The sequence below is a fragment of the Mesoplodon densirostris genome, chromosome 3, assembly GCF_025265405.1.
Source record: "Mesoplodon densirostris isolate mMesDen1 chromosome 3, mMesDen1 primary haplotype, whole genome shotgun sequence".
NCBI classification, from domain to species: Eukaryota; Metazoa; Chordata; class Mammalia; order Artiodactyla; family Ziphiidae; genus Mesoplodon; species Mesoplodon densirostris.
The window spans coordinates 33,393,174-33,412,558 of NC_082663.1; the positions used below are offsets into that span (position 1 = coordinate 33,393,174).

The window sequence follows — 19,385 nt, forward strand, 5'->3', positions numbered from 1 at the left end:
GATTCAGTTTATATATATATATATATATATATATATATATATATATATATATATATAGTCTTTCAGATTCTTTTTCCTTATAGGTTATTACAAATTACTGAGTATAGTTTCCTGTACTATACAATAAGGCACTTGTATTTTAAACATTAAGCTATAAACAAACATTTACATACACTATAGAATTATTTTATGATATATCATATCAGGCCATTTTAAAAGCAGGCAGGTCATCTTAAACTTTCCAAAACCAGTGCAAGAAACACTGCTTGATATTTAGTTTCTTCTTTAATAACCTGGCTGAATTATATTAAATTCCAACGTGGTTTCCATTCCTAGGCAGAGCCCCACGTTCATATAATCTTCAAAGCCATGGCTTGAGTGTTTCTGTATCTTTCTGTAACTCACGTTTCAGAGATGTGCTGTATTTTGGAGAGTTTAAAGGAAGAAGAATCCAGCTGCCTTGTAACACCTGCACAGAGTAGTCAAACTGAGGTGTATGTAGTGTGTGTAGACAGTCAGGACTTCTTTTTTGTTACATTTCTGTACATAGACCAAAACCATGAAGAAGGTTCTTATACCTATGTAGACCAAACATAAGATGAGTTTAAGTTATTTGATTCTAATGTGTTATCTCTGATTCTGAGTGGCCTTTTCAGTAGAATATGCCCTTTGTTTTAGTGTTCAATCTACCCTTAGAGTTGGTATTAACCTTCCATGAGAGACCTTGCCACTGGCTCCTATTTCCACGTCTGACACGATCTCTTCTAGTTGGGCAAGATATCTACAGCCAACAGGGCATTTGGGCTTCATCTCCAAGAATGACAGTGGCCCTGCTAACCCCATAGAAAAGAATAGTTTTTTTTTTTAAACACTTACTGTTACCTGTGTGCTGAATATATTAACTATCACATGAAGGATTTTTTTTTAACCGTTTAAAAATGAACTTTTATTGTAGTCTGAGAAAGACGCTACTGCAAAGTGATTAGTATAAACTGCCCTAAGGAGGAGAAACAGGAAAAAATGCAAATCTCTGAGAAAAGCCTACTAATAAAAACCATAGATTGAATCACCTGGTTAACTTAGTAGTTACTACAGTGAAATCCACAGAGAAAAACAGAAGCCAAAACATAATTCAATATACGAGTCAAAGGATATCTTTTTCATGGTTTAGCTGATTTCCCTTAGAGAAGACTTGTTGTTTTCAAACAATATGAAGGAAAAAGGAGTCATTTAAAAATAAAAAGGGGGACTTCCCTGGTGGCCCAGTGGTTGAGAATTTACCTTCCAATGCAAGAGACACAGGTTCGACCCTTGGTCGGGGAACTAAGATCCCACATGCCGTGGGACAACTAAGCCAACATGCTGCAACTACTGAGCCCACACGCTCTGGAGCCCAGAGCATCAAAACTAGAGAGAAGCCTGCGTGCTGCAACAAAGATCCTGTGTGCCACAACTAAGACCCCGTGCAGCCAAACAAATAAATAAATAAGTAAATATTTTTAAAAATAATAAAAATAAATAGGGACCTTTCTATTTATTTGTTGAATTTCAGGTTTATAGTGAACCAGGAACCTGATAATCAGCCCTCTCCCGCCACCCGACACCAGTGCTCACCATGCTGAAGGTTAGGAAGTCTCCAGAATGCTATCTAAAAGGCCAGGGGAACTCGTCCAGAAGAAATAAACATATAGGCTCATTTGCTTACTTCTTGGTTGCTGGCCAAATTAGATAACAGATAAGAAATCCCCAGGTAATTGCAGATTCTGTTAGACAAGGAGAAGGGTGAGTCTGCCAACTTGTTTTCTTGCTTCTTGTGGTGATATATTAATTCTACTCAAGTACTAAAAATTTAGGAGACAGGTTCCAAAAATGGTCTGAAATAGCTAGCCCACCTGCTTTGAACTTGTGTGCACACAAATACTCTAAGAAGCTGTTGCATGGGACTTTCCTGGCAGTCCAGTGGATAAGACTCCATGCTTCCAACTGCAGGGGGCATGGGTTCCATCCCTGGTTGGAGAACTAAGATCCTGCATGCCACACAGCCAAAAAAATAAAAAAAAATAAAAAGCTACTGCAAAGTGAGATGGACAAAGTGGTGGAAATGCACAAGCATCCTTGAACTTGAACTAAGGTTCATACGCCATCATTATTCTCTCATCTTTTGGGAAATGGTATTGCAGCAGTCCCTGACCTTTTTGGCACCGGGGACTGGATTAGTGGAAGACAATTTTTCCATGGAGTGGGGGGGATGGGGGTGGGAGACGTTTCAGGTGGTAATGAGCGATGGGGAGCGGCAGATGAAGCATGGCTCGCTTGCCAGCCACTCACCTCCTGCTGTGTGGCCCGGCTCCTAACAGGCTGCAAACTGGTAGGAGTCCACGGCTGGGGGTTGGGAACCCCTGAATTGGACCAAATAAACACATGGGGATAAGTCAGTGCATTTTTAAACTGAGGGATGGAAAAATTCTATATGGCAGCACATTAACTCGTGCTAAATGAAACAGATTTGGGATTTTAATTGCTTCGCAGTTGAAGCAACTACATTGAACAATGTATGTAACAAAGTGTTCTAGTTTATCGAAGTATCTGTATATGGTTCATTCACTGCAGAGATAGATGAGCACAGGAAGTTCCAATTACAAGAAAAAAAACCTACCACTTAATATCAGACTTTTGCTTATAAAGTCTAAATAGGTGAGACAGGTTTTGTTTCATGAATTCTATACATAAATTCATGAGAATGCAACCAAAATTATACCTGTTACAATCATGTAAGTCATCACCATTAACTGGTCCTCCCTTCCACAAACATGTCTAGACATCTACCTTAGGGATCATGATGTACAATTGGCAAGTTTGGAAGAGTAATTCAGGGAACCTTGTATCTACTAAAGCCTTTGGGAAAAAGCCACCCCTATATGATTCCAAACATTAACCATGATTAATCTAAAGAAGGTTTCAGGAAGTCAATTTCTATTCCACCTTTGGCAATCATTTAAGTGATTCTACAAATAAAGTTAAAATGGAGGTGGTGTTTCAGAGCACCAAGTTAAGAGTTCTTAGAAAATGAAGATACAGCTTACTGATTTTCTTTCTTGGTTGTAATAATCAAAGAACACAAGGAAAGATCTCAAGTATCACCTTAATCTGTACAGATTTTGAAAAGTTTATTCTGGGATTTAAAGAGTGACTTTGAAGATTTTCTAACATATATATCCCACTGGATTGTTTTCTTAAGTCATTTCTTCTAATATTAAAATCATTCCAGAGCTGGGAGAAAGGGGAAAAAAATCAAATTTGTACCCGCTGCATAAAAACAAGGTATCTAAGAAAATTGTCCTGGTTATGTCATTATCCACTATTTTCAAAGGCTCAAATCTTGAATATTTCATTTACTGTTTTTCTCTGTTTTTAAAGATAAGTTCCTCGGGTGGCATTAACCAATGGCTTGGAGGAGCCTAGGAAAATGAGATTTTTCTTCCCCAGGTCCAGCATAATTTTTTTTTTTTTTTTACTTTTGACCTAGATATTATTTTGCAAGATTGAGGAAGTAATCAGTGTCTTAACTTTATATTTACATGAAGTAACCTTCAATGCAGTATGCTGTTTCCTATAAACCTACACTGGTAGCCTGATCAACAACTCAGTTTGGGTATGTTAAAAGGCAATAAATGCATTAACTAAATAAACCATCCATTCATATAGAGACAAAAGAATTGCTACCTCCCAAAGAGCTTAACAGATTTGAAATGATAAATTTATATACTAGGACAATCTAGTTTATCTGGCTTTTTGGACTGTAAAGACTCATTCATTAGATCTATCTGTGTTTTTTAAAATGTGTTATTCAAACTCATCTCCAGCTGCAGATTGTGTTAGTGTGAGTCTAATGCTGGTTAACCCTCTACTCCTTCCCCATTAAATGAATTTGACTTAAGTTAAAAGTGAGAATACTGTATTGTCTAACAGTTGCACTAAAAGCCTGTGAAGTGTGTCTGTTTTCTAGTTCTCAGAGCTTTGGCTAGAAACTGTAAGAAATGAACACAACATTGTAAATCAACTATACTTCAACAAAATTAAAAAAAAAAGATATTGTGTCGAGTATTTGCCCTTTGCATTGTTATTATTTATAACCTGCCTAGCACTCACTGTCACAAGTATCACCTAATGGTCAAGGCTTGGCTTTAGGGCAAGTGATTGGTCAACAATGTGACTTACTTTGAGGAGATTTTCCCAGAATAAAGAGATGAGATGAGAATTCTTCCTTCTCCCAGGCCTGCTGTAGGTAGACCATCCCTGTTGGGTTTCATTGTCTTCTTAAGATGACAAATCATGGGGGTGCCACATGGGTCTATAGTTTTAGCATGAGATGAACTAGTAGGCATGGTTCCTTATTCCCAGCCACTTTGCTGGGCTTGTACTGAGACCTCCTGGCCAATTATGAGATGTCATATTTATATTCAACTATAAAAAGGTTTCTGATTAGTCTACACAGGAATGTCAACATCAATGATTCACTGTGAAGGAAATTTATTTGATTCATAAAAAATGTAATATTTAAGCAAGCAGTTTCATTAGCTTTTAGAGCAATCTCATCTGTTCTCTGAACCATTAATGACCTGTTGCAAAATTCTGTGTCTGCTAAGTAATTGACATTTAAATACTTGAAGAAAACATGAATGGATATAAGTGATTAGATAAGGATTTCATTTGTAGCTTCTCTTTACGATCCTTGTTATATATGGTCATTAAATAAAGGGAACTTCGGTTGGTCCTTGAAGATTTAGATTCAATCCACAGTGGCATCTGCTATTTTCTAGTTTTTTTATGTAGGCATTTTTAGCATCAGAGAATGCAATTAGATCATTTGTTTCCTTAGCTGAACTCTCTAGTCCTGTGCAAAGACAAGTCTTTGAAAGCCACTATTAAGTTCCTAATCCAATCTTTATTAAAAAGACTCAATATTATGGACCAGGAGGTTAAGACAAATCCTTTAAAAAGTAATGATCGAGCTTTTCTATAACCCAACGATGCCTTCTACTGTAGTAAAACTTGAAGTTAGGAATATGTTTATAGTTTTAATGTTTTCTTTTTTCTTTTCCAGTATGGATTATTACAGGATATTGAATATAGTTCCCTGTGCTCTACAGTAGGACCTTGTTTGTTTATCTATTTTATATATAGTAGTTTGTAATATAGTTGTAATGTCTTTAAAAAACAGAATGTGATCCTTAAACTATAGATGTGTGTAGACTATGAATTCCACCAAAGGAAACAGTGAGAGAAACAACATTAACATGCTTTCTCAGTCTCTCTAAGATAAGCAAAGTTTTACTTTCAGGACTAATTATCACAAGTAAGATGTGAATAAAATTTATTTCTCAGGGTCATTCTCTCCAGCGTTGAGGTTCTCTAACTGAAATTTCATTCTACATTTGCACCTCCACCTAAGAAATCCCTTAAGGGTCAAATGCCACCTCGGTTGACTCTCCTTTTTTTAAAAAAAAAAAATAATTAATTAATTAATTGGCTGCATAGGGTCTTCATTTCTGTGTGCGGGCTTTCTCTAGTTGCGGAGAGTTGGGTCTGCTCTTAGTTGCGGTGCACAGGCTTCTTTTTGCGGTGGCTTCTCTTGTTGTGGAGCATGGGCTCTAGGCACACGGGCTTCAGTAGTTGTGGCATGCGGGCTCAGCAGTTGTGGTTCATAGACTGTAGAGCACAGGATCAGTAGTTGTGGCACACGGGCTTAGTTGCTCCGCGGCATGTGGGATCTTCCCGGACCAGGGCTCGAAGCCATGTCCCCTGCATTGGCAGGTGGATTCTTAACCACTGCACCGCCAGGGAAGTCCCCACCCCTGTTGACTTTTAAGAGCATGTCATCTGTCTCACACTGTGCTCAGTCAATGTGACTCTACAGATGGTAAATCGTTGGCTACCCTAGAGTTTGCTCTGAAGCCATGCTAATAGAAAATTAGGAAGGCCTTCAAATACGGGCAGCTTTTTTTCCAAATGTTGTTGAGAGCATATGGGGTTTAGTGACTGATCCCTGCTCAAAGCCATTATGATTTAGAGACTGGAAACAAAGTTAGCTCCTGAATGCCAGTGGTCAATGCCAACAAGTTAATTCATGTAATAAATCTACATCCCTACCATGTGCCAGGCACTCTTCTAGTGCTTGGGATATGTCAGTGAGCAAAATAAAGATCTATTCCCTTATAGGGTTTACACTCTAGCAGGGGAAAGCCATAAATGGATTATAGTCTTTCAGAAGGTGACAGATGCTCTGGAAAAAGAGAGCAGAGTAAAGCGGGTTGGGAGTTCAGGGTTGGGGATGGCTTTAATAGTTTTTTTAGGGGGGTGGTGTGATGAACTGGGAGATTGGGATTGACATATATACACAAATATGTATAAAATGGATAACTAATAAGAACCTGCTGTATAAAAAAATGACAAATAAAATTCAAAAAAATAATTTTTTAAGAAACACAGAAGGAATACCAATGTTTTAAAAGTTAAATTTATCTTCATCCCTTTCTGACAAGAGTGGAAGCTGAAGTACAGAAGTTAATCAACCCCCTGAAAGTCACATGAGTCTAATATCTATGCTCTTAATGTCTTTGTTTTAGAACAATACAGGCAAAAGAGAGAATTAATCTAGTTCTTCAGATAGGTGGAATGGGTGTTAGCCAGAAAATACTTTTGGGAAAGAGGAATTGATAGCAATGGGAAAAGAATATTTATGTAATCTTGACTAGAATACCAAACCCGTGCTGGGTTATATGATGGGGAAAGGTTGAAAAGTAGGTCAGACTGGATTAGAGTGGGTTAACAGAACTCTATTTTGTCTAGACGGTGCTGAGAAGACTTTGAGGTTTTGAGCAATGGTGTAGAGGTCGGGGTGGTGACAAATCTGTGTATGGAGCCATGGTATCAAAGAGTCAGATAGCTTTGTAGTATGATAGTTGCATGAACTTGCCATTTTGAGTGATTCAAAACTGCCGGTTTCTTTCATTTAATTACTTGGTTAATCTTTTGGAAACAAAGCCTTTTAACTGAAAGGTTAAGGTCTAACAATCTCAAATGTCAGATTCAAGGTTATTCCATCTTGCCAAGCTATGATGCTTGGTGACCCTCAAACTTCAAATAAACAACATGTCCTAAAGGCGGCTTAAAAAAAAAAATCAAAGGCCATTATGTCTTATAACTTTCATTCTAAGACCCTAGAAAAAGAATTCCCATAATGTCAGTTTTATAAAAACTTATGTAAGTATAATGATATTTGAAATGTGAGTGACTAAAGGAACTTGTAAAAGGCAGCTATTGAGTAAAGTAGTCATGTCATTATAGCTCCTTGCTTAAAGCAGAATAGATAGCATTTTCCCATTGTATATATGTTTCTCCATATAACGATTGAAAGACTAGAAGGAAGAGTAGCAAGGAAATGCTGGTTAAGAAGGGTGGCAGTAGGGTGAGAGACAGATTTCTGCTTCTTATACATTTAGAATAGTGATATTAGGGTGACATGTGCCTTTCCGCATTTTTAAAATTAAATTCCTTAGAGATGTACTAATTTGTCAGATAGCAATATTTAAAATGCAGGCAAATTTGTAGTCTTACTTGGGATAAAGACAGAATCATAAAGCTACTCTAGTATCAGTCACATGAAATTAAACTCAAAAGCTAAGAGAACCTACAAAATGAACTTGAAGGTCTCTGCAAGCATGCAGAACGCTGCTCACAGAAAGCTTTCCACACTGTCATCTTAGACTTAGACAATCCAAAATTGTTGAGAAAAGCCCCTGATATATTAAAACAAATGAACAGTAAGTTTTGAATCAATTGCTCACTAGGGTTTGAAAAAACTCTTATGCTAGCATTTTCAAACTTGATCAGAGTATGATCTATTGCCTATTTCCAGACTGGTTTTCTTGGATCCAATGGGGTCTGTGTAGATAGGAACAAGTTGGCAACCTAATTTAAGAATTAAAGAACCTAATTTGTATGTTCAGTATAGCTGCACATACAAATTTTAAAAAGCAGCTTTCTTTGATTTGAGCAGAAATTGTGTTAAGTCAAAGGGATAACCTTAATTATTCAGTACTGAGCCAAAGGTTTCATCTATTTTCTCAATTTTTATTAGTTCTTTAATAAATAGTTTGGTAGATGCTCTTAAAAGGAGAAAACAGGAGGAGAATAAGAAGTTGTCCTTGGACAACCTGACGAAATATCAGGTTGAAAACTATTTGCCACTATGATTATTATTGGCCCTTGTGATAATATCTATTGGGTTAGATAGATGTATGAGCCATGATGAATACTCCAGTGGTAGAACTTAAACCAAAGACTTGAAAAGACCACACCATGTGGAGAATTTCAGTAACAGCTTGTTGGCTTTTCTCAGGCCCTGAGCAGATATAAACTAGAGGAACCTAGGGATATTGCTCATTATAAATAACCTTAAAGTCAAAAAAAGACTCAGAACTATTTTGCTTATACCAACAGATAGGGCAAGCTGAAGTTCTCCGTTTTGCTCCCTTTATAATAAATTCCAATTAATGTTGCAGATGAGAGTCGCTTGAGTCACTCATTAACCTGGCGATCTGGTTAGTGTTTATCAAATACCTACTGTGTGCCAAGCACTGTATTATGCTATATATACAGTGACAAAAATAGATATGGTCTCTACTCTCAAGGGGCTTACAGTATAGACAGGGGAGAGAGAATAAGCAAGTAATAGTTACAACTGGTACTAAGTATTTCAGAGGAAATGTTTCTGATTAGGGTAGAAAGTTTCACTGCCATTAATAACATTTAGAAGAGAAGGCAAAATTAGACTACTTCAAGGAATTCTATATATTGTTTTCTTATTAATATCAACCACAGAAAGATGAAAATTTTGTCTTAAGGGTTTAATTACCCTCTTCAATAGACAGTTTTAAAATGATGACATTTACTTAAAACATTAATTAGATGGGAGATATTTACATTAAATATTTGGGAATCTCCTATAATAATATTGCAATCTGGAAGACCATCTGTGTGACAGAGCCAGTGGGAGGAAAAAATCTTGTGATATGCTAGGTTATGAAGGAATATCAATGATGTTTCCTGCAAAGTTATCTTAAAATCCAGAGTTCTGAATCAGCACTCTTTTCATAAACACAGGAAAGAAACATATGCTCATTTGGCATCAGTTTTGTCACTTCAGGAGTACAAGCAATTCAGAGATGACACATACCTCTATATTCTAGAACCAAACATGTTCTGTGGCACTCTTAATTACCAGATTTTTCGAAGAGTACAACAGGGTCACTTTCAGATCAGGCCAAACTACTAAACTGTGGATTTAAATGAAGCAATATTTTGAAAATGTAACCATGGGTCCCTACTAGTGGCTTTAGTTATTTAAGGAGCACTACCTAGTTTACGAGAGCATTAGCAAGAGAGTATTAGGTAACAATTGGTTAAGGTTAGCCTTCATCAAGAACATGGGCTTTATTATCACCCCAAATAGTAAGGTGCTCAAAAAGTATTGGCTGCATGAAATATAAGAATTTGGATCCTAAAACAGAGCACAGTTGCATCCATTGCTTCTGTTAAAGAGTTCTTGTATACAATGCTGAAGATTTCTATCTCTATACACTATCTGGAAACTGAACTACAGATTTTCTTTTGTTCATGGATATACCTGAAAGATCCACAACAGTATTGTCTGTAGCTTGGAATGAAGCTAAGATTTTATCTTAGACTGTTCACATATCTACTGAATCTGGCAAACTTTCGACCCTCTGTTTTCCATAATTACCCTTTATTTCCATACCTCTCCTCCCTCTCCAACAAAAAAAATTTTTTTTTACTTAGTTCCAGGATTCCTCCCCAGTCTTGCTTCATCGCCATTCTGAGTTCCTGCTTCCAAAAAAGCTATACTATCTTGTGTCACGTACTTTGTTCCTCACAATTAGCCAACTCTTAATACAGTGTTATATTTGTTATACACACAGCACAGGTATTTCATATTTAGAATACTTGAAGAAAAAAAGCTCTTTGTGGGATTAATTCTCCCTTCCATCTTCTCAAAAGGATCCAATGAGAATCTAAGTTGTAAGAGCCTCTAGTTGTCTCTGACCCACTTTCATGGCTGAATTCTTGTAGTGGTGCCCTATCAGACCTCAGGGTCTTCCTGATTTTGCATTAATCAGGCATCAGTGTTCAATTCCTCTATTTACAGTCCATCTGAGATGCAAAGCCTTGTATATTTAGAATACACAGTAGATATATACATAGCCACCTGTTCCCTAGAGAAGCTGATCTCTTCCATTTACCCTAGACACACACACACACACACACACACACACATGTGCATGCACACACAAGTACACAAGTGCCTTCTCTTGTTACCTCCCTAGCCTGTTATACTTACTGCCTTCACCTACTTAAATTCCTACCTGTCATTCAAAGTTCACTCAAGATGTGTTGTCTTAGGTCTTCACTTACCTCTCACCGGCCCTACCATTTCTCTACACTTGACCTATTGTTGTCCTCTGATTCATGTGGAACTCTTCCCTTAACTCAATGAAACTCTGAGGTCAGGGAATCATTTACCATACTTTTCTAGTCCTCATGCAGTCTGGTAGAAGGAGTGCACTTAAAACATTAGAGGTAATAGACGGTTGCAATTTGTCCCTTAATATTAAAATATTTTCTTTACCTTGCTGATTTTCCATGAAAGAACAGGTCTTTCTTCAACTGCTAAGCAATTGCACTCAAACTCATCCTGCCAATACAACCAGGTTAATTGATCTGAGTCAGCATTTTGTTTTCTGGATTTAATAAAGAGATCTAGAGATCTCTTAATAAAGAGATCTTAGCAGATAAAGATCTAAGTCCTTGCCCTGACATCCAAAGCTCAGTGCAGTCCATCTCCCCTTTCCAAATGATATCATCCCTTACCTCTCTACCACCTGTACTTTCTCTTGGCCAAACTGGCCAATCATTTGGGCATACATCTGCATGATGTACTTATGAGCTTCTGCCTAGAATGCATTTTTCTTCCTACCTTTGATTTGACTTCCACCATTCCTTTGAAAGCCAAATCCATCATCACACCTGCGTCCTTTTCTTTCTGTACCACTCTGTACCACTTAATTATAATAAAACCATATGTTAGTTGAACGGTTGTCATTTTCTCTGAATTTCAGGTAGGCAGCAATTTTTGACACTTATGTGTTCCCTAGCAGGTGTTAGGTAAATGCTTTCAGCCAACTTTCAATTACAACCAATGAAAACTTTAGATCACCTGGACAAATCAGGAACCCCAAGAACAAGTTATCAGGCAGCCAAGCAAACATCTATGCATCAAGATATCCTTCAGAAGACAGGTTGGACATTGAATAAAACTATCATTTCAATTCAAGTACACGAAATCTTCTGAAAAGCCTTAGCTATCGTTGAACCTTGGTCCAGGCAGAAATCGATATTAAATCTCCTTATCGTCAACCAGCTATGGATGGAGGAGCCTGTTCTATTTGTTTTCTACTTCAAAACTGGGATTTTATTTAAGATATCTGACTTCAGAAGCAAAGGGTAAAAAAAGAAATCCCAAAACAAAAACAAAAAATTACACTACCACCACCCAATGCTGATGTAGTAAAACACAGCTGTCATTTTCCTTTTAGGGAGGTTTGAGCACCTACTATGTGTACCATTCCAACTTCTGATCCTCTGATCTACAAGTAAATCACATGTTTCTCATCTGAATTACAATTGTGCCCCAAAGCCAGACTGGTTTGGCATTCTTCATAGGACTATGAGAGCCCTCTGACAAATAGTCAAACATATTTGGCTTATTTCTGCTGCCCTAAATGGTAACAAAAAACATGTTAACATGTGCATTACATATTATAGAAGATTAGAACAGCTCTTGGCCCCTTAGTAGGGAACTTCAAATATGAAAAATAAGAGATCCTTTGGGTGAAATGTTTAGAACAAGGAAGGCAGCTGTACCCAACATGGATACATTAGTGAAGATTTTTTTGTTTTTTTGCAGTACGTGGGCCTCTCACTGTTGTGGCCTCTCCCATTGTGGAGCACAGGCTCCAGATGTGCAGGCTCAGTGTCCATGGCTCACGGGCCCAGCCGCTCCACGACATGTGGGATCTTCCCAGACCGGGGCACGAACCTGCGTCCCCTGCATCGGCAGGTGGACTCTCAACCACTGCACCACCAGGAAAGCCCTAGTGAAGATATTTTTAACTTTCCAGTTACTTGGGCCTGGATTAATTCTAGACCTCAGGAGGACTCAACTGTCCTGCCCAGAGGACATTTAAGTGGTACCTTAAGAATTAACATCTGTGTGCCTGTACTTGTTTATGAAACATTGCCGCATCTTCTTGCTTGATCTTCATGGTAGGTAAAGAAGATGGTCTCATTTTCAGCCTGAATGTGTTCATCTCTAGATTTTAGCTTGCCCAAAGACCACAAACAATGAGAACAAGACCCATTTCCAATATCAATTTAGTTATTTCATTGAGAATTATAGTCCTAGAGCAGGTACATTTCTGAAGCAGCAGCTCTGAGGAAGTTTTTTTTTTTTTTTTTTCATGGCTTCTCCTTTAATTTTAGTTTGGAGACAACTCGTTTTATTGATGGAGAAAATGAAGCTCAGTTGTTATATCCCTTGCCTTCAAAAGCAAAGCTGGGTTGTGGACACCATCATTTGTAGTTCAAAGCCCAAGCTCTTAACCACTAACCTATGCTGCCTCTTCAAAGCCAGAGTTCCAATTCCCCCCTTCTAGATCACACCCTTGTATCTTTCAGTCTAAGGCGTGGTCTCTGCTAAACACCCATCTCTGGTTAACACTGGTCATTCTTAGGACTGTTTTGCAAGGAGGGTGAGGTGACTAAGGGTCAGGGACATTGAGTAGCACACCTGAGAAATGGCAATGCTCCCATTCCACTGCAGGAATAGAGTCTACATTCTTTACTTCACGTAAAATAGAATTTCTTCTAGACTTCCTTCTAGACTTCTATTCACTGGGAGTCCTTCTGCTGCTAGCCTAGCAACATACTTCACGGAACAGGTATTTACTAAATATTCTGACAACCATCACGATTTGAATCATAAAGATTCACGCTTGAATCCTGGCTCTACCACTTAATGGTATGACCTTGGGCAGGCTGATATCTATTGATCATATTGGAGTTAAGAAATGGAGATATCTTTTCTGCCTTAAGTTATTCAAAGTGAAAGTCAAATGGGAGAATGGAATAGTACTTCATAAACCACAAAGCGCTATAAAAACTAAGTGCAGCTGATTCATTTACCATGATGGCAAGGCCTACATCTGCACTCTGGGCAAGGCATGAAAAAACAAAATAAAAAGTTTTATAGGTTAGAGGGAACCATCTGATTCAAGAGTAATGATCTAGTTTACGGAAATCTTTTTAAAAAGAAGCAACTGGAACAGTCTTCTAATAAATGGAGATTAATTATGTTTTTTAAAAACCCTAAAGGGAAAAGGATTTGGAAGCGAGGTGACAATATAAAACTAAGGAGTAGATCGGTTTTCCTAGAATCAAGAAAGCAATTATGTGAGATAGCAGGGAAAATGTCAAGGTTTGTGCTTTTTCATCTTTCTAAGATTCAGTTAAACTGAGCGATGTTTCAATGCTTTACTATTTCCGTGACTGTAGGAATTCAGTTACTTTGTTGTGCTTTCCACTGAATAACTGAAATATGAAAGTTACTCTTAGATCCTGTGAAGGGCTTGCTGAAATACAGCTGGATGGGCCCTACTGCTCATATTTGCTTTAGTGGATGTGGCATGGGAGCCAAGAATTTGCATTTCAAACAAGTTCCCAAGGATGCTGATGTAGCTGGTCTGGAGACCGCACTCTGAAAGCTAGTCTGAGATGAGTTCTTTCTAGCTGTGAACTATACACTCTAGCTAACTACGTGTCCAATCTTGAAAGAATGAATGAATCTGACTGTTAAATGAGAACTTACATGGTTCATCGGTTACATAAAGTTCTAAGTCTGTTTCAGAATAATACTTTGCATCACACTGCTAGGGAGAAATAGGGTAGCTTTTTACCCAGAGAAAACATTAAACCGTAAATTCCTCACCCAAATCTCTTCCAGGTTGGAGAACATTTCAAACCCAGCTTTTCCAGTATTCTGACTTCCTAACCTACCGGCTCCATGGTTACCTAAACATATACGTGACAGCCCTCATGCCTTCTGCCTCAGCGTAGCTCCCCTGCCCTGAACGCTCACTCAGCCTGCTCTGTTCACTCAGAGCTCTTACTAGTTTAAAGCAGTTAAAGGTCACTTGCCTCTAGCTAGCTTAGGGGCTAAGTTATAAGTTACAGCAGCAGAAAAACATTGACTGGCTTGCTCTATATTGAGGCAACAGCTTTCATGTTCCTGAAATTTCAGAAGCCATAATGTTTGTGTCGTGATGATGTAAGAATTAGCAAGAGTTGGACAATCTGGATTACAGTTTTGGATGAAAATAACTTTAGAAGGATGAGGTAAGTAGAGAGGAGATTCTATCTCACTTAATAAAAAAAAAGTAACTTCCATGTTTAGACCAGGAAGCAGTTTGTTCAGATTCTGCTTACTCTAGAGTGACAGGCTTCCTTCCAAGGTAGGAGAAAGATTTGGGAAGGGGCGTAACGGTGGCAACCTGCCCAGCTACGTGGGCAAGGACAGTATGGGGCCCTGTGTACTCAGAAGACTTTGTATTTCTAGCCTAGTCCCTCAGTTTAGTTCCCGTGGTCCTCTTCCTTCCCACTTCCTTCTGCTATAATGCTGACTTCAGGGGCAAGGACTGCTCCTTCCCTGTAGGGGCTCTGGGGGTAGGGGGTGGGGGGAAAGACTTAACTGAGACCAGAGGAGGTCAGCTTGACCAAAGCAAACTGCAGTCTCCAGGCAGAGAACAGAGAGTAACTCCCAGTCGGTTCAGTGTTAAGCACAGCAAACTCCCTGGCTTTGTTAATATTAAGTGCTTAAGTGATTAACATTTTTCAGGTAGACAGGCGGTGTCCAACTTTGACAAAGACATTCCCCGTTCCGCCTTTAGTTTTCACAGAGATACATAATTCAGTGGTTCAGGGGGCAACATGATAACAAAACATCAGAATAAAGTATTCTAAGCATACAGGCTTAACAGTCTTCCCAACGAACCTGGGGGTAGGTATTATTATTCTCTCCAGATAAGAAAGCTTAAGGTCAGAGAAATGATGCAATTTGCTCAAGGTCACATGAGCAGCAGTGCTGTCCCTGGGATTTGAACTCAGGCAATGGGGCCCCAGAACCCACACTCGCAACCGCTGCCTGGCTGAGCAAGGTGTGAGGCGGAAACGGCCTGTGTGGCAGCCCTTTGTGTCCACACGCAGCGTCATTTGTTCCCCTCACCAGAAATCAGCGTACTCTTTATAGAAGGGGGCTCGATGGCCTGCTTTCCTTCTGAGACACAGGATTAATCAAGTCAGGAAACATTACCATGAGTTAGGTTACCCTTAAATACATAGATCTGAGGTTACAGCTATTTCAGCTAAATGTGATTTTGGCCAACCTCTGTGCAATCCAGTGGCACAGCTTCAACTTTAGAATTACACAGCAGCGCCAGAGAATTTTCAAATACCACATCCTGTTCCTCAGGTGTTTCATATTTCGAGTCGAGTTCTCATTCTGTTTCTGCTTGGAGTGTACAGAGCCTTATGCGTTTGGTCAAATACCAAAACCTCCCTAACTGGTCCAGTTTCAAGGCTTTCCACCTGGGGAGGCATCTTCTGCTTCCCCTTAGAGCAACTTAACACCCTGGAGCTCTGTCTTTGGCAGCCTTCTCAAGTATTTCAGCATCCTAGGTTTGTCTTTAAGAAAAGCATTAATTAAATCCTCAAGTCAAGAGACACTGAGGAAGGGAAACACATAGAAACTTCAAAACTACCCAGGTGAAAAATATCGTGGTAGCAAGTGTAGGCTTACAGACATATGAGGGTAGAAAGAGAAATGAAGCAGCACATACTGGCTGTACCACCAAGAACCCATGTCTCCACAAAGCCCCCTGTGGACCAGGAGCCATGACCAAGGCTTCCGTCTTCCTGCTCTCTAAATCTTCAGGTAATGGGAGGCATGGCCGAGCAGGCCAATAATATCACCCCAACCAGCTGGTCAGCAGCTTCCAGGGGTCCCTGTACCACCTTCCTTCATGCCAACAAGTGTCTTGAAAGCAATTCCCTTCAACCCAAACAAGGTGGCTGAAATCCATTCAACCTTTTGGGCAAGGCAAGACATAAGCCTAATGCACAGGACTTTGGACTTTTAGTTGAATCTCCAACTATAAAAAGTCTCGAGTGGAAATGCAGACCCTGGATTCTGTCCTTAGCAATGAGGCAAGGCTTTGAACAAGCGTTGTGGCTCCCTTCCCTCTCTCACATCCTCAGGAGAAGATCAGCTGTGTCCAAGGTCACCAGAATGGCGACTACCTATGTGTCACAGCTCAAAGTCGGAAGACGTTCTCTTACCATCTGCTTTAAAATGGAGGAGGGTGTAGCTTAAGAAGAACTGGTTGCTAGGGCATCCATTTGGGTAAGAAGGGAGAGAGTTGGGAGTGGGAAGGGAAGGGGAAGTGAAGTTACTCATCACCAACAAGAAAAAGAATCCAGCCGGCCTAAGGAGGATACTGACTAGGGATTTAGAAGTCATCTCTTCCAGAAATACACATTGGAAAAAACCACTAGGCCTCCTTTGTGCTTTCTCAACAAGATTGCACATTGCATTAGGTGTACCATTGTTTATTAGCACATACGTAGCACTTCAACCAAAAGGACCCTTCCCCAAAGATGAAGGAGAGCTCAATCTCAAATACTTCTGAATTCTCAGGGCAATAAACTTTCTTGCAGTGTCATAGAGGCCTATCTCCCCTCGAGGAGGGAGAGACAGAACCGGGGGCGGAGGGGGCAGGCACCACGCCCAGAGAAGAGTAGCCTAATCAAGTTCTGGCTGCTGGTTTCAGAAGCCAGGTGGAGGTGTCACAGAGCGTGGAGGCAAGCCATTTGGTAGCTGTCAGGCTCCCCCATTCCCAGCTAGTCCCTCCTGCCCCAACAGCCCCTAGATGCTCCTGTGTGGGGAGCAAACCTCAAGCCTGCAGGAAGATCAATTACATACCCCATCAAAGCCATTCCAAGAGCCTTATCGGACCTCTTGAGGGCATTTCTGCAGCTGCCTTCTTTCCTCAGCCATTCCTTCTGTTTGAGTTAGCTCTGTCTTACCTCCCTCTCCCCCCTTCCCCTGCTTTGCCTGATTAGGGCCAGAAATTTTTTCATTAAGTCACTTTATAGTGCAATAACAACATTTACTATTCATGAAGTCGCCCCTCCATAATTTTTAAGTCTTTCCATGTGTCTGGAAGCTTATTTCGGCTCTTCTCGTTTTACAGAGTGCCTCTCTTCCTTCCAAACACAAACTAAAAAGAAAGAGGATAAGGTGGGGGGAGGAGGGGAATGGATGGGGTGCAGATAACATCCAGATTCTTTAAGTGTTTTTAATCCAGTTCGATTTCCCTTCGGACTCAAAGGGCTCCCTTCTAAAATTGACTGCGGACCTGAATTCCAGGCTAAGAATTAAGTCAAGAGGAAAGGACTACAGAAACAAATAACAGAGTCAGCTCTAGGCTATGAAACCCGCTATGTTGACTGGGGCTCCACGGTTTTAACCCATTCATTTTTTTCCCCTTTTCCAAAATTCCTACTTAATCTTTCCAGATTACAGCAAGCAGGCAAACACCACTTAAACCCTCGGAGTATTTCAAACAAGTTTGTTCAGTCTCTTGGGCAGATACTTGCTTAAGAATCGGGTGTAAGACAAAGTTCACATTTTAATGCCATACGTCGTCAGTCACCGGGAAAAAGCTTCTCGCGGGCACAAACCAGGTCCCCAGCCTTTGTCACACGGCAAAAATAACCCCCCTTGGGGGAGTTAATTAGGCGGTCAGCAGCCACACCAGCGTCCGATCCGGGCTGCCCACAGAGCTTTTAAACAAACACACACACACACGCACACACACACACGAGGCGCTTGTTAAATGTCACTAGCTGGACATCTGGATTCCGACCCCAAAGATAAACGCATTTCGTGGGAGCATTCCTCGGATGTCAGGCCACAAAACCGCCTGTTCGCTCAAGCACACCGTCTCCTTTCTGAGATGCCCCAGCAGTCCCAGGTCTGCATCCCAAGGCGGAGCGGGAGGGAAGCAAAGGAGGGAAAGGGGTCGCCAAAAATGGAGCCAAAGGGAAGAAGGATCGGAAAGCTACTCACAGGCTAGCTAGCGCCTCCGCGATGCGAGCATGACTTCCCGGTGGTGCCTGAGCCTCCTGGCTACCGCGCAGCCGACACGGCGGCCGCGCTTAAATAGCCGCCGGCCCGGGAGCCTCGGAGCCGCGGGCCACTCCCGGCGAGATATGGTTCTAATCAGATGCTGGCAGCTGAGGACTCCCCAGGAATGCGCCGGGATGTTTTTGCTGCCTGGGCTGGGTAACTCCCCCTCAACGTGTCTGCTGAGTCTTCCAAACTTAACTGTTTATTAACTCGAGCTGGGGCCGCGCAGAGGAGCCGGCTCCCGTGGACTGGGAGCCCCACCAGCGCGGGGCGGTCGCCCGGAGCCCAGCGAAGGGGAGGAGGAAGGAGTCAGGGCGCCGTCCGGAGCCCAGACTCGCGGGGCTGGGGACAAGGGACAGGGGAGGGTGCGCTTAAGGACAGGAAAGGGAAACTCCGCAGGAAAGGGGTGGGACCCAGCGACCTTCATCTCACAAATTCCTTCTCTGCGTTGCCGCTTCCAGTGATGTGGCGTCCCAAGTCATCCTAACCCGGTAGGGCCCTTTGAACAAAGGGCTGCCTCTACTCCTGACTTCCCTGGCAAGAAGCAGTGGATGCTAGCTCAGATCTGCTGTCGCTACAGTTGCACGTGTGATTGCCCCCTTTAAAGGAATGCGTGTCTCTTTCACGGCAGACGTGGGTGCACTTAAGTGCACCAATTTAAATGGGTGGGTAATCTGTGCGTATATGTAAAACATACTGTATTTATGTATGAAATATAATCCTGTGTATACAGATATAAAGACAATACTCTCTCTATGAAATTGATATAAACAAAGATACACACGCCTATATAACCTAACTAATCAAGCTATAATATATTTGATATAAACAGAGAGATTATATACTGGCTTCTCCCACAGTATGGGCATCCCTGTGTAGACACATAACATGACTTTATCTGCAGTGATTTCTATAGTGTTTCCTATACTTCTAAGAAAAATCTGAAATATGAGAAATAAAATGTTTGAAAATATTGACATACAGTACTCAGCAGTAGAAGGCA

The 19,385-nt window shown here is 40.6% G+C and overlaps 1 protein-coding gene across 5 annotated transcripts in view; it reads right to left on the bottom strand.

Annotated features, from left to right (window-relative positions):
* Window positions 1-18,713, bottom strand: part of DAB2 (DAB adaptor protein 2) — a 59,517-nt gene extending 40,804 nt beyond the window's left edge. For 3 of the 5 annotated variants that reach the window (XM_060092835.1, XM_060092833.1, XM_060092834.1), the window contains exon 1: window positions 18,323-18,712. The gene's annotated coding sequence lies outside the window, so the exon portion shown is untranslated. Of the gene's footprint in view, window positions 1-18,322 lie in introns of all 5 variants that reach the window. The other 2 variants (XM_060092836.1, XM_060092832.1) reach the window with 1 other exon arrangement.
* Between the last annotated feature and the right edge of the window lie 672 nt (window positions 18,714-19,385).